This window comes from Gossypium hirsutum, chromosome A02 (genome assembly GCF_007990345.1).
Source record: "Gossypium hirsutum isolate 1008001.06 chromosome A02, Gossypium_hirsutum_v2.1, whole genome shotgun sequence".
Taxonomy (NCBI): domain Eukaryota; kingdom Viridiplantae; phylum Streptophyta; class Magnoliopsida; order Malvales; family Malvaceae; genus Gossypium; species Gossypium hirsutum.
Window position 1 is genome coordinate 40063387 of NC_053425.1, and position 22596 is coordinate 40085982.

Consider the following 22596-nt stretch of genomic DNA (forward strand, 5'->3'; position numbering starts at 1 on the left):
TTAGGGTTTGACTACTCTGACCTGCACACATTGCGACTTGGTCATCTCCCTGTACAGGGCTTCAATACTGATGCCGTTTGTTTCTATAGAAACTAGACTCGAAAAGGAATCTATACATATATGGAATGACTTCTAATTATCTTTGGTTAATTTATAATGAATTTCCAAAGTCGGAACAGGGAATCCAGAAACCGTTTTGGCCCTGTCTCACGAAAACTTAAATATATCTTAACATATTGTTCATATTATCGTTTCGTTACTTCCATATGAAAATAGATTCATCAAGGTTCGATTAAATGATTTATTCACTATTTAATTCCATTGATACTATTTTTAGTGAATTTTCAAATCCACACCACTGCTGTTGTCAGCATCTGTTTTTAAGGTAAACTTTACCTATTTCATGGTTTTCCATGAATCAACTAGAGGTTGTCATACATAGCACCAAAATGATCATGATTAACCATTCCAATGGCTAATCGTTACCAAACATTTCCATACCTCTCAACGAACAACATACGAAACGATTATAATGTTATGATCAAAGTATATTTAAGCCATTTTCACATGGCTATCCAAATTTATACAAGACCCAAGGGTACATGACCAACAACAAAAAGGGTAGTCCTATACATGCCATTTCAAAGTTCAACCAAAAGTGTACCAAAAGGGGCTTTGATAGTGTGGACGACTTCGACTTCGACAATCCCGAGTCCGATAGCTGACGAATCAAAATCTATAAAACAGATTCAAAGAAACGGAGTAAGCATTTAATGCTTAGTAAGTTTTGAGCCATGAAATTAGACACAACTAAAGTGTAGTATTCATATGGCTAAACGGATAATTTCATATGCACAAATTCTCAATATCATACTTACTTCACATTACCAACCCTTATATTCATACACAAAAGATCAACTTAGCCAAAGGCCGGTAGCTCATTTATCGACTGAGCGAATACTAATTGTAAGGGATCAACTAAATCAAAGCATATACGAGACATACGTTATTGCTGGGATTTTACGAGCATATTAATTGAAACTATTACAGCAAGGTCGCTCATTCCCAAGCCAAGTACCTTCGGGATTTAACCGGATATAGCTACTCGCTCAATGCCTTCGGGACATAGCCCGGATATAGTAACTCGCACCAATGCCTTCGGAACTTAGCCCGGATATAGTAGCTCGCACAAATGCCTTCGGGACTTAGCCCGGAACTAGTCACTAGCGCAAATGGCTTCGGGAGTTAGCCCGGTTATCATCCGAATATTCATGCACATATCAATAAATCATGACACATTTATACCTCATTTTCATAATTAGAGTTCAAACACAAGTCACGTATTAAGCACTCCCATTTTCGGCTCACTAGCCACATACAAACAGCATGGTTTAGTTTGCTTTATGACACGATCTCTATGCACATACGGCTACCCGTCATGCGTATAGACTAATTTACTCATCATATAATTCAAGTAGAATCATCATATCACCGTATATTTGTTATGCTCAAACATCATGACTTAATCAAATCATAAACTAAGTCTCATTGCTCGAAAACTTACCTCGGATGTTGTCGAGCGATTTCGATGGCTATTCGACCACTTTTTCCTTCCCTTTATCGGATTTAGTTCCCCTTTGCTCTTGAGCTTAATTTAACAAATAAATTGATTTAATCATTTGAGCATCGAAAAGAGGAACTCAAGGTACTTAGCCCATATATATACACATTAGACATTAAAGCACATACATATGAAATCATGAATCAACTCAACACATTAACCCACACTTCCTTTTAGCCGATTGTCTAAGCCAAGATAAAAGCATCAATATGCTTGCCTCTAACCGAATACATGCAACACTAATCTTCTTCCTATGGCCGAATATGCATGTCTATGTTGAGGCCGATTATATGCTTAATACGTCCTACAAGTATGGTTACTTGTATTGATTATATATCATCTTGTTTCAAGTTCAAAACTCGGCTAATACGCATATATACACTAGTAATCAAATGCTAACATTTTGCACTTCACATTACTACCATTTCACATCTATTTTCTACCATGGCCGAATGCATCAAGACACCACACCATTCAGTTTTGGTCATGGGTTACACAAAGAACTTAATGTCTAACTCAAAAATGCCAAAAAGAAAATCCAAGAGTCATCAATCACCATCACATGTATCATTACAAAGCTTCACACTTAACATGCGAATGACATCAACACAAATCCACCTTAGCCGAAACTTAACTCATCTTCATGCCTCATCACCACAACATCAAACATCAACCAAGAAGACAACACCCATGGCCGAATATCATCTCCATCTCATAGCAAAGATTTAAACCATGGGCTAGGTAGAAGTCAAACTAACAACTAAAAACATGCATGAATCTCAAGGACAACATCAAACATACCTTAGTCTAGCAAACCACCATAGTCGATTTTCTCAAGCTCTTCCCCTTCCTTTCTTTCCTCTATTCGGCCTAAGATGTTCAAGAATGAACACTTTTTTTTTGTTTTCTTTCTTCAATTCACGGCAATAGGGGGGAACATGGATCAGACAATTTTTTTTTCATTATCATTTACCTTTCCATTATTATTTTATTGCCCATACTCCTTATTTTATTTTTTTCTAACATAAACCATTATCACAACATGTTTTATGACATGTTTTGCCCATCACCCTTTGTCATGGCCGGCCACTAGTAATTAAATGGGGGAAATTGACATGCAAGTCCACCCCTTTGACTACATGCACTAATAGATCCTTATAGATTAACCTATCACATTTCAAAAGTGTCACACATAAGTCCTATTGACTAATTTCACATGCAATTTACTAAATTGAAGCTTAAAACTTTCACACATTCATAATCACATATTTTAGACAATAAATATCATATTCAAGTAATTTGGTGACTCGGTTTAGCGGTCCCGAAACCGCTTTCCGACTAGGGTCACTTTAGGGCTGTCACACACCCAGCCCTACACTCCACAGTTGTAGCATTGCTGCTTAATTATCAGTAAGTTGAGGCAAAGCCTCCAGTACGTGGGCAAGCAACTTTCAGTACTTCCTCCATCAATATAACCCATAACCCATGCAACAGATATAAATGTCATGGCATACAACATACAAAATCAGAATATCATGCCCATATTTGAATCAAACAGTCACAGTCAAGTCATTCATATCACCAACATATATTCACAATCAAATTCGTCAACCACACAGTCCAAGTCAGTCACTTGCCCACAAGGGCAAAATAGTCATTTAACACCCTAGGGGCAAAATGGTAATTTTACCCCACAAGGTATCTCGGTAATTCCACCCTATAGGGGTATTTTAGTAATTCTACCCTACAAGGGTATTTCGGTAATTCTACCCTACAAGGGTATTTTGGTAATTCTACCCTACAGGGGTATTCCGGTAATTCTACCCTACAGGGGCATTTCGATAATTCTACCCTACAGGGGTATTGCGATAAGTCTACCCTACAGGGGTATTTCGGTAATTCTACCCTATAGGGGTATTCTGGTAATTCTACCCTACAGGGGTATTTCGGTAATTCTACCTATTTCGGTAATTCTACCCTACAGGGGTATTTCGATAATTCTACCCTATAGGGGTATTTCAGTAATTCTACCCTACAAGGGTATTTCGGTAATTTCACAAATCACGGGTATTTTGGTAATTTTACAAACCAAGGGTATTTTGGTAATTTTATTGATCGAGGGTATTTTGGTAATTTTGTAAACCAAGGGTATTTCAGTAATTTTGTAAATTGAGGGTAAAATGGTAATTCTGTAAATCAAAGGTAAAATGGTAATTCTATAAATCGAGGGTAAGACGGTAATTCTGTAAATCGAGGGTAAAAATATAATTCTATAAATCGAAGGTAAAATGGTAATTCTATAAATCGAGGGTAAAACGATAATTCTATAAATCGAGGGTAAAATGGTAATTCTATCTTACAGGAGTATTTCAGTAATTTTACAAATCGAGGGTATTTTAGTAATTTTGCAAACTGAAGGTATTTCGATAATTTTACAAATTCAGGGTATTTCAGTAATTTTACAATCGACGGTATTGCAGTAATTTTATAAACTGAGGGTACTTTGGTAATTTTACAACTGGGGTATTTCAGTAATTTGGTAATCTAAAGTATTCTAAACAGGGATAGCAATACGAATGGGCCTAAAGCCCTTCTCGGCCCAAATGGGCCCACACGCTCGTGTGGCCTTTTTAGCCCAAATCTAGCCACAGATAAGAGATTCACCTAGCCTAGTCCAATATTTACTACACAATCAAACAACTTATCCAATTGGGCCCGTAGAAAAATTGCGCCCACATTGCCCCTTTCGGCCTGAAGTAGCCAACCTACAGCTAGAGTAGCGAGAAATACACACCTGATTGGAGACTGGAGTTAATCCACACTCTAAGCACTCTTAGCTGACGCCCAACCCAAACGAGCACGCCATAAAGGGAAAGGGATCAGCCAAGAAAGGTACCTTACTCTCCTCATGGTTCTCTCTATTTAAAGCCAGCTTCGCATCCACTCTTATGTTAGCTTCCCGATGTGGGATCCCTCAATCATCAGAGTTTAAATTCAACACCAACTCTTGCCGCCCCCTGTTAGCGAAATAAATGCTCTTTGCTTGCCATGAGATTAGAACCCATGCCTCCCCTCAGATGCTCCACACGCTACTTGCCACTAAGCCACAAGGCTTTTTGTGTCACAATTTCTCCAACAATATTCTTAAGGCCTACCTACTACACCCAGGGTTTGATTCACCTTAAACCAAAATTTTTGCTAGAGTCTAGGTTTGAACCCAGGACTTCTCCAACACTTCTCAGCACACTTAACCACTAAAACAAGCCTTCAACTACGAAATTTTCACGCACAACAGAATATTATAAGCTGCCTTCAATCGCTCCCATGCTCAAGGCCCAAAACTTCTAGGCCCAAATTCAGGGTGTTACAATAAGGGTCCAATCAATGAAGCCTCTATAGAAAGAATGACTCGAGGTAAGGACACGCCATAATGAAGGAGGCGGAGACTAGCAAGATAAGAAAGGGCAAAGTGAAAGTTGATAGAAAAGGAACAAGCATGAATGCATAGACATCATTATGGTGCAAATTGAACTATATAAAAAAATGTTAAATTTCATCAACAACATGTAGATCAAGCTTGTCACTACAATAGAAGATATTGAGTGATCCCAGAATTTGTTTTATGTTTATACCATTGCGTGGAACAATTCTATTGTAGTCACATTGAGCCAACTGAGCCCATCCCCATTACCAGAATTCCATGTGTTTCCACGAATCATTCATAATTATGACCTCTCTTCCTCGAATGACAACTTAGAAGATCGAGATAGAACATTAGCATCCCCACTCATTGTGCAGGTCTCTGATACTTAGAAAGAAGAGGAATCCAGGGACATTGATGAATGCCTACGAAAGATTGATAGCTTATTTGAGGATGTCATTTTTGCTGATTAAGAGGACATTGTGTTGGTGTAATTACGTACTCCCTCGGGGTTTGTTGCACTTCATCATTACTTCTCAGGAACAAGGGTACAACAATGCAATAATATCCCTTATTCACAAAAAAAGAGACATATGTTGTACAATGAATGTTGTATTAGTAGACAAAATTTAGGATTTAATGGATGATGCTAGTTTTGATGAAGTTGCAATCTTATCCATTCATACTTATGTATTGTCAATGAACTATTTTGTCATCTAAATATGACTCGTTCATTTGGATTTTAGGTGATTCAAGTTGCTAGAATGATCATTTGCCTTAGTAAATTCTTGAGTAGCCTTACTAGTTTCTGTTTTACTTGAGGACAAGTAAAACTCAAATTTGGGGGTCTGATAGTATTAGAAAGAACATACGTTTTCTCCATACTTATTAGTTAATTTGTCTCCATTTAATTATCTTTAACATATATTTTAGTATTTTCAGTTTAGCAATTTACATTTTATAACTCAATGAATCCTAACCTATTTTATCCTTAATTTTGCTATCTTATTGCATTACTTTCGCTTCATGACTAAACTCCAGATTGCATCCAGAATTGTCACTGCACCTGACAGCTGTCTACAATGTCGATGCATGAGTTAATCCCAGACTACATCTAAAATTGTCGCTGTAACTGACAGTTGTCCAGATAATAACCAAAACTACGTAAGCTATCCAGTCTGGTATAACCAACCTGATGTAGAAGGACAAAATAATTTTTAGGAAAGGACACACGTACCGTTGGAGCAGGACATAAACGGGGGACGTGAGAAGAAAAATGAGAGATTTTTTTATTCTCCTCCATCATAATCTTCATCATCTTACCTTGAAGCTTGTGGCCATGACAGCTTAAGCATCTCACGGGTGAGCCAATGTGAAAACCAGATGTAGACTAGCTCCTGATGAGGAGACCTAAGTGCGAGATAAGAGGGAATAGAGAGGTTCAGTCTAGTTGTCTAGGGATAGTCTCTCCATTCAATTCTTTCTTATACCTTTCTAAATGCTGGTGATTAATCTCTAATATCTATTTGCATAGAAGTACACATGAATTTTAGTTAAATGTTATCTTATTCAAGCTTGCTTTTATTGTTTAATGTTAGGGTTTGAATGTTTTTTAACACGGAAGTGTTATTGCAGTCACTAACGTTGGAAAGTGCAGTGGCAATTTGAACCAACAAGCATTTCAACAGAAGTTGAGTGAGGGTTAGAGGAATTTAGTCCACTTTTTCTAAATAGTGTCGTATGGCCTTCATTGGAAGGTGAGGTTAATATGCATGTTTAAGTCTCAGATTAAATAGAGCAGTGACGCTGGGTAAGATATACATTGAATCTTATTGCATCGAATATCACCTATACTTTTGTACCTTGTGAGCATTTAGTATTCTGCTGAAGATTCATGTTGGGGATCCCATTTTATCATCATCATATTTTACTTTATTATTTTTAAAGTTATTGCATCGATAACTATCCTTACAATTTATCTTGTTTGCATCTAGTTATCATACCGACATTCATAGATAAAAGGCCACCATCCCTGTGGGATCAATATCTGATAAACTCACATCTGTCTACTAAACTTGTATGGTAGTGCACGCTTGCACATTACTACTGTGACGTTAAACAGCCAACTAGATACTCGATCACATAGTTATAGTCCTCCAAAAGCTCAATCCAATGCCTTCACCTTAAATTCAACTTCTTTTGGGAGAGAAGGTACTTAGAGCTCTTATAATTTGTGTAAATAACACACTTTTCCCCATACAAATAATGGAGCCAAATCTTAAGTGAAAATACCATAGTAGCTAATTCCAAATAATGGGTAGGATAGTTGAGCTTATGCGTCTTCAACTGTCTCGAAACACAAGTCACAACTTTACCCTCTTGCATCAGTAGACAACCAAGACCCAAGTACGAAGCATCATTATAAACCACAAAATCTTTTCCAAGTTTTGGTTGAATCAACATAGGTGCCTTCGTCAATACTGCTTTAAGTTGTTTGGAACTCTTTTTCCTTTTATCAGTCCATTCAAACACCACATGTTTTTGAAGTAGTTTCAGTAAGAGTGCCGCAATAAAGAAAACCCTTAAACAAATCTATGATAATAGCCAACCAAACCCAAGAACTCCAAACATCTATAACACTCCTAGGCGGCTTCACTCCAAGATCGCCTTAATCTTCTTAGGATCCACCCGATTCCCTTTTTCCGATACTATATGTCCTAAAAATGCACCTTCATTAAGCCAAAATTCACACCTACTTAACTTCACATACAACTGTTCATCACACAGAATCTGCAAAACAACCCTTAGGTGCTTATCATGATCATCCTTAGAACGAAAATACACAAAAATATCATCTATGAAGGCAACTACAAACTGATCCAAGTACAAATGGAATACTTGGTTAATCAAATCCATGAACACAGTAGGGTCATTCGTTAAACCAAATGGCATCACCAAAAACTCATAATGCCCTACCGAGTCATAAAAGCAGTTTTTAAAACATCTGACTTGTAACAACCTGTTTTTAGTGAAATCAAAATAATGATTTTGGGACCAAAAATCTAATGAGTAAATTACAATTTTATTATTATTTTAATGTCTATTAGGTGTTAGTAAGGTCTTATTAAAATTTCATTAAGAAATTTTGATGTCTGCTTGATTAATTAAGTGAAAAGAACTAAATCGTAAAAAGTGTAAAAGTAGAATTCCATTAGTTAAAGGATTCAATTAGCTATGAAACTTTAATCTAAGGGACTTGAATGGTAAATAGACCAAATAATGTGATAGTGGATGTTTATGGACATGGTTTTAATGAAATAATTAAAGTTTTTAAAGGTTAAAATGGTAAATAGGTAATTAAAACGTAAAACAAAAGAAAGAAAAATTAATACCATTTTCATATCATCTTTTTCAATAGAATTTTCACCATTTAAGATAGGGCTAGGTTTGACCAATCTTCTTTTAGTGCATGTAAGTGATTTCAAGTCCTGTTTTTAATGATTTTTATGTTTTTCAAGTCGTTTTAACTTAATCTAGCCAGCCCGGGGGTCAATTCGTAAAACTATTAAAGATTGAGGGTTATGACATGAATGCTTTTGAATGGTTCATGATGATTAATGGTAGATTATGTGTCCTTTTTGATTAACAAACGAGTTTTGTAAAGTGATTTTTGATGAAATGTGCATTTAGGGATTGATTTGTAAAAATGGTAAAAGTTCATGGTAAATTTATGAAATGATGATTGCAAAGGGTTGATATAAGCCCCTAGTAAATTTTGTTAGCTTGAATGGAATATTAAAATGCTTAGATTTAAATTTAGCTTAAAGGCTAAACTGTAAAAAGATAAAATCTTAGGAGTTAAATAGTAATTTTGCATAAATATGAAATGTGGATTAAATTGAATGATAGAGGTATTAAATAAATTGAAATTATCTATTTAGATCAAGATAGACCATGTGTGGATCTAGATCGGGGAAAACCTAAAGCCTTTGATTAGTTCGATTTTGTTTTTACGCCCCTAGTTGTCGAGGTCAGTTCGTCTGAACGGTTATCTTATTAATGTTGTTTAATTTGAATGTTACTATGTTATTTTTATTGTAAATGGAATAATGTATAATTATATCAATGTTATGATGAATTGACGGATGTTGAGTCCCTGTTGAACCTTAGGAATTCGTAGGATACAAATGACATGTCATTAGGGATTTCATGTTTCGAGTGCTGGTCTTGAATGTCCTACCGATGGATGAGGTCCTGCATTTGTTATGGATACTCTACAGATCGTGTGAGCAACATTGTGTAGCTTACATTCCGACCCACAAGTCGTGTGAGTAGGCCCATTTTACGACTTGTGTGAGCAATAACGTAAAGGAAAGGTTACAATTATATGTTTAAGCACACTTTGTGTGAGCTTTCCCGAGTATCCGATGATATTCTAGATGGTTCAACAGGTATGAAAAGGAAAGGAGATGGTAAGTGTTCAAATGGAATGTATCGTGTACTTATAAAAAGGAAATGGTGACCTAAATGAGATGAGCAAATGTGTAAGCTACTTGTTATTGATGAATTCATCTGAATATTTAGTGATGTTGTATAAGCATTATGCCAAGCTTATGGTACTAGTTGGTGTTATAATTATGCTATTTACATTATGCAAATGAAATGGTAAGTTGTGTTTATGTTATACGAACTTACTAAGCATTAAGTGCTTACATAGTTTCTTTCCTATGTTTTATAGATTATCAGAAGCTTGATTGGTCTGGAAGCATGTATTGGTGGACTTTTAATGATGTTTAGTTGATTGTTTAATGGCTCAAATGGTATTTGTTATAAAGGAATAGTAATAGTTAAGATGTGGTATGTTTTATAAGTTTTGGAACTAGTAATTGATGAATGGTAAGTGGTAAAATATGCATGTTTAAGTAAGTCTTGATGATTGCATTTGAGTGCCTTTGAATGGCATCTTGGTTAGTTGAATTAGGACTTTGAAATGGCATATATATAAGTATGTTTAGGTATGGTTTGATGCTTTGCAAGTGTGCAGAAATGGTTTAAATGTATATGCATGATTAGGTATTGGGAATGGCTTGTTTTAGGTGAATTTTAGGTCCACGCGGCCTGTGTAACAGCCCGGTTTTATCTAAATCAGAACAGTGGTTTTGGAACCACAAATTCGAGGTTTTAAAATTAACTTTATATTATTTTATGTGTTTACAACATGTGAATTAATATGTGTGAAAGTTTCGTGAAATAATTTTATCGATTAGTTGTTTAATTTGATAAAAAGGACTAAATCGCGTAAAATATAAAAGTAGCATGTTATATGTTAAAGTGCTTAATTGCTTTAATTAATTAAAGGTGAAGTCCTTATGTGGTTATTTGGCCTTTTAACAATGGAATGGGCGGTTATGGGCTTATGTTATATGGTTTTCTTATTTAATTATAAAGGTTAAAATGGTAAATTGAATATTAATATGTAATAAATAAAAGTTAGTTCGATTGTTGAAGTTTTCCTTTTTGCACGAATATAATGTCAACCGAAACATCAGTGCTTGCGTCAATGAACGCCTTGAAGTGTGTTCTAATAATAGAGTGTACAGAGATATCTTGTGATTGCATACAGTTAAAGCTGCATGAAAAGAGTTAAGTGACATATTTGATGATTACAAGAGTTTAAAATGTTTGATGTTGCAGAGTGAGATCCGAACTTGGCACAGCAAAGCTAGCTAGAATCGTCAAAAGACTTTTGAGTCTGTAAGTAAATATTATTATCTAAGAGAAATGTTATAGTTTTGAATGATTTGAAGAAGAAGTTTTTGTGTAATTTACGAACAATGAATACGTGATTGATCTTATCAGAGGATAATTATATGTTAGCTAGATTAGAAGTTATATTAATGCTTATTAAGTGAATTCGTGAAACTTAGAAATGTGTTATCAAATTATAAATTAAAAAGGGGTTCAACATAAATTGATTTCTGATTCAGAACTTTAGATGTGGAATTGATGATTGTTTGTTGCTTTGAGATAAAGTGTGTATACCAAGAAGCTCTAAGATTGTATAACCATTGTTGCAAGAGGCTCACAGTGTCAATTAGACTGTTCATACAGGAGTAAAAAGATGCTTGATAATCTGAGAAAGTGGTATTGATAAATGGGTATAAAACGTAATATTTCTGACCTCGTGTTTAAATGTCTGAGCTATCAACAGGTTAAAGTTAATTATTAAGCATCTTCAAGACTACTTCAGCACGTTTTGATATCTGGGTAATGGTGAAATAGAATCCTGATGAATTTTGTATTGGGATTATCTCTTATCATTGAAAAAGATAGATGTTATCTAAATTATTATTAATTGTCTGAATAAGCCTTTCCATATGCATGGATTTCTCTTTTGATTAATCAGCTGAGTTGTTTGTACAGAGACTGTCAGTTTGTACATGATTGTTTTGAAAATTCTCGAAATATTTATTTGTTACTGTGTTTTAGAGTTTGAAAGCAACTAAGAAAGACTATTGTTGTTTGATAAGCTACCATGTGATTATAAAAATGATATTGTATGAGGTATCATATAGTTGCAATTAAAAAACTCCATTGTTTATGGACAGAGCTTTATGAGGAAAATGATTCACGGGTTTAAATTCGTCAATGAAATTGAGCAGAAAATGAAAGTAATTTAGTATAGTTATAAATAATTTCAGCTTGTTATGATGTATAGCGGAAGACAGATCAGAATCTTAGTTGTGAGATTAAATAGATATGAAATTTGAAGCCATGTGTGAATTTGAAATGTACTATATGGAAGCAAATCCTTAATCTACATTCTGGTAAGATTTTCGGGGACGAAAATCCCTAAAGGGGGAGAGTTGTAACAGCCCAGTTTAGACCCTATTCGAAACAGTGATTTCGGGACCACGAATCCTAGTCAGAAAAATATTTTAATATTATAGTCTATGCTTACAGTATGTGTGAACTTTTTGTATGAAAATTTTATCGTTTGTATGCTCGATTATATAAAAAGGACTTAATCGCGTAAAGCGTAAAAGTTGAATTCTATAAGTTAAATGCATTAAATGACTATAGATTTTAATTGTTTGAATACTTGAATGGTAATTATACAATTTAAGTGTTAGTAGACATTTATGGGAGTTGGTAATGTTGAAATTTGTTTTTAATATAAAGGTTAAAATAGTTATTTATGTATTAATGTAATAGTCTGGTTTAGACCCAAGTCAGAATAGTGGTTTTGGGACCATAAATCCGAGTCAAAAAAATATTTTAATATTATTTTTCATGCTTATGATATATGAATTAGCATATGTGAAAGTTTCGTATGAAAATTCAATCATTTGTGTGATTAATTTGCAAAAAGGACCTAATCACATAAAATGAAAAAGTGGCATTCTATTTGATTAAGTGCCTATTTGTTGCTGCATTCTAAATGAGAGGTCCGTATGTGGTTATTTGACCATTGGAAGTATGAGTGGACATTAATAGCCTTAATTGGTACGAATATATGTTTTATTATAAAGGGTAAATAAGTAAAATATGTAATAAACATATTATAATTAAAATAAAGCATGAATTTAGGCTATTAACATCTCATATTGCCAAAAATACAAAGAAATAAGAAAGAAAAAGTTTGAGCTAGGGTTCGGCCTTGTCTTCTTTAATTAAGGTATGGTTTATGTTTGGTTTTTGATAATTTCTACGTTTTTGTAATCGTTGCTTTGTATACTATCAAGCCCATGTCTTAATTTCTAATTTTGATGATGATTTTGAGTTATGCCATTGTTGATTTTGTAAGCTTTTTGAAGTTAGTTGATGGAAAATGAAAGATATGTTTTGGGTTAGTATATATTGTCCTTGAATTTTTGATGAATTTGAGTAAAATGGACTAAATTGTGAAAATGAGATTTTGAGGGATTAAAATTTAAAATAAATGAAATATGTCGGTTTGTATGAGCTATATGAAAATTTGGCTAGACATGTATATAAAGAAATTTGTTGTATTTTGTGATTTTGTGAAATAGGGACTAAAGTGACAAAACGTAAAAATGTGAGCGCTAGTTTGTAAAGTGCCTTAAATATGTGTTTTTGGATTGATTTGAATGAATGTGAAAGTGAATAAGTTAAATTTGAATTTATATAGATCAAGAACCAAATAAAACAGAATTAGATTGGGGAAAGTCGAAAGTCGTCGAGTAGCCGGTTCTGTTTATTCGAGTCCATATGAGGTAAGTCGATATACAAATAAATGTATTTTGAAATGAATTATTATTGATTATATGCTTTTGAACAATGTTAAATGATTATATGTGTTGAATATGAGATATCCGAGAAAATATCGACAAAGTTTCGACGTCCGAAAAGCCCCGTATGAACCATAGGAATAGTTAGGATACATATGTCATGACATAGGATTCAATATGTGTTATCGTGTAAGACCACGTTTGGGACGTTGGCATCGACTTCTGATTTACGCGTAAGACCACGTCTAGGATGTTGGCATCGTATTTGTTTTTGTGTAAGACCCTGTCTGGGACAGGGGCACCGATATTTGATTACATGTAAGACCACATCTATGACGTTGGCATTGTATGAGTTGTCTGATCTATCCGCGTATCCTTATTGATTTCGAACGGTTCAACCAGCATGCAGAGAAATGAATGACCATGTGATTATGTATCCGTTTCAGGTACGTTTGAAATGTACATTTTGTTTAAGAATAAGGTAAGTACAAAGCATATGTATATATGTGAACTTATGGAATAAGTATGAAGTATGTGAAAATGAAATATGTTAAGTATAAGTGAAATATATATACGAGCAAATGATTATGAGCCTCTGAGTTAAATGAGAAATGTGAACTTATCATTATGATATGCCATGATTCATGTAATTGAATTAGATTATAATTGTATTTTGTGATAAGTTTATTTGTATATGTCTTACTAAGCTTTTGAAAGCTTACTTTTTGTGTGGTTGCATTGTTTTATAGATATCGTAGCTATCGGGAGCTCAGGGATCGTCGAGGATCGTCACCACACTTGTAACATGTGACAGCCCTAAATTGACCCCAGTCGGAAAGCGGTTTCGGGACCGTTAAACCGAATCACCGAAGTATTTGAATATGATATTTATTGTCTAAAATGTGTGAATATGAATGTGTGAAAGTTTTAAGCTTTGATTTAGTCGACTGCATGTGAATTCACCTAATAAGACTTATGTGTGACACTTTTAAAATGTGACAGGTTAATCTATAAGGATCAATTAATGCATGTTTTAAGAATGATAAAACATGAGGTGAGTGGGAGGAGAAACCAAAGTTGTCTCACCCTTACTCCCCCATTGCCGTGACTAGAGAAAGAGGAGGAAGAAAAAATCTTTAGGGAAGAAATTCAGCCAAGGTGGATAGCAAGAGGAAGGTAAGTTCAATGCCATTCTTGAAAAAAAACTTATGCACCATTTGAATGATTAGTTAAATTCTACCTATTTTATGGTTTGAAGATAGGTTTTGTATGAGTTAAGTTTCGGCTAAGGTGGATTTGTATTGATGTTATTAGCATGCTAAGTGTGAAGCTTTTTAATGATACATGTGATGGTGGATTGATGATTCTTGGATTTTCTTTTTAGCATTTTTGAGTTAGTCATTAAGTTCTTTGCTTAACCCACGGCAAAATTTGAAACGGTGTGGTAGCTAGAGCATTCGGCCATGGTAGAAAATGGAAGAGATATATGGTTGTTGTTTCATGTTAAATTTAGATGAACGATGGTAGATGAGTGTTTGAACTATACAAAAAATCATATGTGAGCATTGGGTGCTAAGGGTAAAGAATCGGCTACCTTATTATGTACCAAGACCGAATGTGAATTTTATTATGTTTGAGTAATTTATGTGCTTAAAATTGATGTAGTATAAATTATCATGTCCTTGCCGAATATATATTTGATCAAAGAGGAGTTTGTTATTGAATATTGGTTCGGCGACTAAGCTAGGAAATAATTGTTGGAAACATGGTATCTAAGCACTTATGTAGATATATATATATGGCACTTTAAGTAAAATTGTTCATTTGCTAAAGTTGGCAAATAGTTCAAGTAAGGACTACTCTATTTGAGAATGTACATGAATTGAGGGTTGATGTTTAAGTGAGGTAAGTATAGGTATATTCGGCTTGTAGTTTTATAATTGTGATATGAGTATTTTGTTTTGTAAATGAGTAGTATGTTAAGAATGGTTCTAAAATATATATGGATGCCATGTGATTGTGTTTGATTGGGAAGCAAATTGTTTGATTTAGCTCAATAGCTTAGAGGATCAAAGTTGGATAAGGGAAAGGAAAAAGTGATCGAATAGCCGTTGAAATCGCTCGACAACATCCGAGGTAAGTTTTCGAGTAATGGAACTTAGATTATGATTCGATTAGACCATGTTATATAGCGAATCAAAACCATGCTCTTTGTATGTGGCTATTGAGTCAAAAATGGTAATGGTAGATAAGTTCCTTGTGTCTAAGTTCTAGTAATGAAAACGAAATAAAAATGTGTTATGATTTGTGGACACATGTACATGATTATTCGGATGATATCCGGGCTAAGTTCCGAAGGCATTTGTGCAAGTTACTATATCCGGGCTAAGTCCCGAAGGCATTTGTGCGAGTAGTTGCTATACCCGGGCTAAGTCCCGAAGGCATTTGTGCTAGTGACTATTTCCGAGCTAAGACCCGAAGGCATGTGTGTGAGTTACTATATCCGGGTTAAGTTCCGAAGGCATTTGTGCGAGTTGCGATATCCGGCTAAATCCCGAAGGTACTTGGTTTGAGAATGAGCGATCTCGCTGTAATAATTTCAATTAATACGCTCGTAAAATCCAAACGATGAGGTATGTTTCGTATATGCATTGGAATAGATGATTCCCTTTAAATAGTATTCGCTCAATCGATTAACAAGCTTCTGGCCTTTAGTTAAGTTGATCCCATATATATGAATATAAGGGTTGGAAATGTGAAGTAAGTATGATTTTGAGAATATGTGTATATGAAATTATTCGTTTAGTCATATGATTGCTATACTTCAAATGTGCATAATTTCATTACTCAAAACTTACTAAGCATTAAATGCTTATTCCGTTTCTTTGATTCTTTGTTTTATAGATTTTGGTTCGTCAGCTATCGGACTCGGGAGTGTCAAAGTCGAAGTCATCCACACTATCAAAGCCTTTTTGGTACTCTTTTAGTTGAACTCTGAAAATGGCATGTATAGGACTGCCCTTTTGTTGTTAGTCAAGCCCCCAGTTGAAAGAATCCGAAAACACGGGGCTACTGAATTTAAAGCTACGGATAGCGATGATGCCGAGCAAGCTAAATTTTGGTTGGACAACACTATTCGGGTACTCGATGAGCTACCTTGCAGACCCGATGAGTGCCTAAAGTGTACTATCTCCTTGCTACGTGATTTTGCCTACTATTGGTGGAATACGTTGATTTCTGTTGTGCCCAGAGAGCAAGTAACTTGGGAGTTTTTCCAAACCGAGTTTCGGAAAAAGTATATCAGTCAGAGATTCATTGATCAAAAACGGAAGGAATTTCTTGAACTTAAACAAGGTTCCATGTCGGTTACTGATTATGAACAAAAGTTTGTAAGACTTAGCCGGTACGCTCGAGAATGCATTTCTTCAGAAGCTGTGATGTGTAAACGTTTCGAGGATGGACTGAACGAATAAATAAAGCTGTATGTTGGCATTTTAGAAATCCGAGAATTTGTGGTACTTGTCAAGCGAGCTTGCAAAGCCGAGGAGCTCAGTAAAGATAAAAGAAAAGCTGATATATATTAAAACCATAATTTGTGTTCGACTCCGGCAACGGTCTCGGGTACGGTGTCACATTGAAGTGTTTTTCGAAACCATAATTTCATTGGAAAGCTCGTTATATATTAAAACCTTATTATATCATTAACAAAAATTTGTAAATCATATAATATTTTTATTACACTTTAAAACTATGATTTTTGCAGAAGCTTTAGAATTATATTAAGAAGACGTGGTGTTTTTGAAAAATAGTTATTTTTTGAAAACACGTCTTCTTCCTACAAATAGTAGTTTATATCAAAGTAAGTAAAAATCCCAAATTAAAAGTTAAAACCTTAGAGGCCTTATTACATAAAATTACCCAAATTAAACTACTTATAATTTAAAAATCAAATAAGAAAGCAAGTGTCGTTGTGTGGCAACAACTGAGTCCCTTTCAGCACCGATCCGCCTAAGGCTGGGGATTACCTGTACAGTTAAACAAATAGGTGAGTTTACGAAAACTCAGTTTGTAATTCCATATAAGCAAACAATCAGAGTAAACACAATTTGGGCCTAAGCCCTTTCAGTTCCAGTTAGGGCCTCAGCCCATTTCATTAATAGTATCAGTGGGGTCCAAGCCCATTACCGAATCAGTATAGTATGCAATCAGAAAATCCTACCCAATCCAGCTTCTACACACCATCTCTGTACCAACCCTACACACCATGTGGGAATAAAATCAACCCACGCATCCCTACACACCAAGTAGCACCGGTTGCGGCACTAAAATAGTATTCTAGCAAAGCTGCCAGTAATATGAACGACATAAAGTCATCAGTAGGTCCACAGTCGTCTTGGGCGACCTGTGCGACCATATCAGTACAGTACACTTCCTCCAAAATAACAATCCCAACCCCATCCAACATGTCATGCATCATATCATAATGTCTTACATGGATGCAACACATATATAACGTGGCACGCTCAATACAGTCATACACATCGTAGGGAAAATCAGTCACTTTACCTTATAGGGGTATTACAGTCATTTTACCCTATGGGGGTATTTCGGTCAGTTTACCCTATGGGGGTATTACAGTCATTTTACCCTATGGGGGTATTTCGGTCAGTTTACCCTATGGGGGTATTTTGTCATTTTACCCAATGGGGGTATTTCGGTTATCATTTAGGCCCAACATGGCCCAAAACGGCCTAAGCCCATGAGATCACCCATGGTGGCCTCTCGTAATCCAGTACCCACGTTTATGCATTAGGGTTTACCACACGAGCGATCGCGCGCCTATGTGGCATCAATGGTCCTATTTTTCGGCTGTTGCCGATTTACAATTAAGACAGTGATTACACACCAGACATGATTTTTGATACGCAATGCTCTCGAGACACCACACACCTAGAACAAACGGCAATTCCATGCCCAAAATTAGTCACCCTTGAAATCCATACCAAGTAGACACATGTCTGTGTCTCTGCCCGAGAGGACAAAAATAAGCAATTTGAATAGCCAACTTGCCACCCCAAATGGGTCAAACCTATAAGTACCAAACCAAGCATATTTACACAACAATTTCAGCCAATTTTTATACCAAACCTTACAACATTCATGAGATAACATTATCAACCATTTACATGCTTATAAACTCTACTCAATTGTCTAAAACATAAGACCAAATCATAACAAAACATATGGTCTCGTAATCTCTAAACTCATGACCAAATATCATACCAAAACTTACCAAACTTACCATTTTACTTAGCCATTCATGAACACATCGAATAGATCATTTTGCAACACATTTCATATACCAAAATCAAAACATAAACACAACCATATCAAACCATATCACATGGCATATACATGCCATACTTCACTAGATATATTTTCAAAAGGTACCAAAATGAGATTTGATAGTGTGGTGGCAATCCTCGACGATCCCCAAGCTCACAGTAGCTTTGATATCTATAAGAACAATGCAAACATACACAGAGTAAGCTTTCAAAAGCTTAGTAAGCTCTACCAAAAATCATCAACAATTTATAAAATGTAAAACATCAACACCGGCATACTTGTTAATTCTCAATTCATCTATCAATTCTATACCAACACCTTTCATATATTTATACCAATTCAATGAACTTCATATGCATAACATCATCTAACACATAGGTATCATACATACCTGAACCTTCCCGTATTTATTCATTTTCATTCTCATCTCTCGTTCAGATATTTTAAGACTTTCCGGAGATTATTCATGCTTTATCATCCGCACACTTAGTGCTTTAACAATTAGCCGAAGCTAGAATGATTTCACACACTTAGTGCCATTTCAATTAACCAAAGCTATCTCGGCATCGTACACTTAGTGCCTCAGATAGCCAAAGCTATTTTGAATTGCACACTTAGTGCCAAATACCATCGATTTTCAATCGTATTCAACCATAATCAATTATTTATACAATCTATGTATAATCCAATCATCAAAAATATATTTGTAACATCATGGTTTACGTACAAACTTACCTCGTACTCGGATTTGTCAACTCGGACTGTTTACTCTATAATCTTTGACTTCCCTCAGTCTAGGTCCGAATTCCTCTTTTCTTGATCTATTTGTACTCAAAATTAATCCTTTTATTCACTAAATCATTCAAACCAATCCATATACACACAATTAGGGCATTTTGCAAACTAACCATCACATTTTCACATTTTGACACTTTAGTCCCTAAATCACAAAATCACAAAATACACATAATTTGCTTGTACACAAGCTTAGCCGAATTCAACTAGTACTCATACTAGTCCACACATTTCATTTATTTCACATTTTAGTCCCTCAATTTCTCATTTTCACAATTTAGTCCATTTTACTCAAAATCATCAAAAATCCAAAGACAAAACATGTAAACCCAATATCAAACTTTCATTTATCAACAACTAACTTTACAAAACTCATAATTTCATCAATGGCACATTTCAAAATCATCATCAAAATTAGAAATTGAGGCATTGGTTTGATAGTATACGAAGCAACGATTACAAAAACATAGAAATTATAAAAAATCGATCAAAACACAACCTTAATCAATGAAAATCAAGGCCGAACCCTGGCTTGTACTTCTTTTCTTTTTCTTTTTCTTTTGATGATTTCGACAACATAAGTATGAAATGAGCTTATTTTAAGCTTTTGTTTTATTTTAATTAACTTATAATCTTAATGATAATTCTGCCCTTTTATTAAACCATTATAAATTTACATATATTAAGGCTATAAATGTCCATTATACATGTAAATGGCATAATATCCATATAAGGACCTCTCAATAATAAAGCCAAGAAAAATAGGCACTTTTAACATCTAGCACACAACTTTTACATTTTATACGATTATGTCCTTTTTATTAAATTAAACACACAAACATTCAAATTTTCATACGAGACTTTCACACATGCTAATTCACACATCAGAAACACAAGAAATAATATTTAAAATATTTCTCTGATGAGGATTTGTATTCCCGAAACCACTATTCTAACTAGGGTCTAAACCGGACTGTTACAGCTAGCCCATCAATTTTGGGCTTTTTCTTAGGCTTCAAAAATTGGCTTGGGGGCTCCGAATCCCTCTCGTTCCTACCCATTTCTTTTTCACGGTTCTGGCGCTCATCGTGCTTCACATCCTCGGTGATCTTCTCCTTATCCACTAAAGCAGTAGACTCTCGCTCCCTCAGTGGAGCTACCAAAACTCGTAGACTATCTTTGAGGCCATCTTCGAAATGAACGCAGTGCTCATATTCAGTTGCCACTATCCCACGTGTATAGCGACTAAGTCACAAAAATTCAGCTTCGTATTTAGCCACAAATTTATCCCCTTGAGTCAAATTTAGAAACTCTCTCCTCTGAGCATCCACATAACTAGTGTCTACATATTTTCCCTAGAATGCAGTCTTAAAGAATTCCCAAGTCAACCGGTCGGGTTGGGTACCCTCTTTAACTGTAAGCCACCACTGATAGGCTTCATCTCGTAGCAATGACGCTCCACCTTTTAGTTTTTTCTCGGGGGTACAATCGAGGTTGTCCATGATCCTCTCTGAGGCCTCAATCCAATATTCAGCCACATTAGGGGCAACTCTAGCAATACCCCAAAAAATCACAGCCCAATTGGACCGGAGTCATTTTGTAACTGACCCACGGCCCACATTACTAGCATTAGGCCCAGCAACCCTTTCTAGAATTTGCAACATAGCTTGGGACAGTGCGTCGTCCCTAGCTACACGATCGTGTGACCCAGCCTCAATCATAGGTGAAGTCGGTGCCTCTCTAGCTTCATTGTTAGGCATATGACCCGATGTCGAAGACCTAGTCTGAGCACCTCCACGGCCTCCCCCGTGGCCTCTTGTACCCCTTCCACGAGTACCTCTGGTGCTCATTATCGAATGTGCTTAGTCTGTTTTAACAGTTTTATGCCAGTCAGTTTATTGTTCCAGTGTTTATTAATAGATATTTTATGAAAAATGGTATCAGTTGTTTAGAGTTGTGTTTTCGTAGATTGTAGTTTCACTATAGTTTCAGTTTACCCTAAACAGAATATTTCAGTAAGTCTACTACCTACAGTAGTCTTAGTATTTCAATTTAAACAGACAGAAGTTTCAGAGAACTTACAGAATTGGCACCGGAGACTCGATGTACCACACATTCAGTAAAACATTTCCAAGTTTTTTAAATCATTTAAAACAGTTCTTTATCGAAATCTTGATTTTAAAAGGAACCTAAATCCACAGCCGAGTTTTGCAACTTGGCTCTAGTACCACTAAATGTAACACCCCAAACCCAGCCTAGACGTTATGGTCGAATCTAGCGGTATCACATTGAAGTGTTTTTCGAAACCATAATTTCATTGGAAAGGTCGTTATATATTAAAACCTTATTATATCATTAACGAAAATTTGTAAATCATTTTAGATTGTTATTACACTTTAAACCTATGTTTGTTGCTGAAGCTTTAGAGTTATATTAAGAAGACGTGGTGTTTTTGAAAAACAATTATCTTTTGAAAACATGTCTTCTTCCTACAAAGAGCAGTTTATATCAAAGCAAGTAAAAATCCCAAATTAAAAGTTAAAACCTTAGAGGCTTTATTACATACAATTACCCAAATTAAACTACTTATAATTTAAAAATCAAATAAGAATGCAAGTGCAGTTGTGTGGCCACTGTTGAGTTTCTCGCAGCACCGATCCGCTAAGGTTGGGGATTACCTGTACAGTTAAACAAATGGGTGAATTTATGAAAACTTAGTGTGTAATTCCATATGAGCAAACAATCAGAGTAAACACAATTTGGGCCCAAGCCTTTTCAGTTCCAGTTATGGCCTCGGCCCAGTGCAGTAATAATATCAGTGGGGTCTAAGCCCATTACGGAATCAGTATAGTATGCAATTAGAAAATCCTACCCAATCCAGCCTCTACACACCATCTCCGTACCAACCCTACACACCATGTAGGGATAAAATCAACCCACCCATCCCTACACATCAAGTAGCACCGGTTGCGGCACTAAAACATTGTTGCAGCAAAGCTACCAGTAATATGAATAGTTTAAAGCCATCAGTAGGTCCACAATCGTCTTGGGTGACCCGTGCAACCATATCAGTACAGTACACTTCCTCCAAAATAACAATCCCAACCCCATGCAACATGTCATGGATCATATCATAATATTTTACATGGATGCAACATACA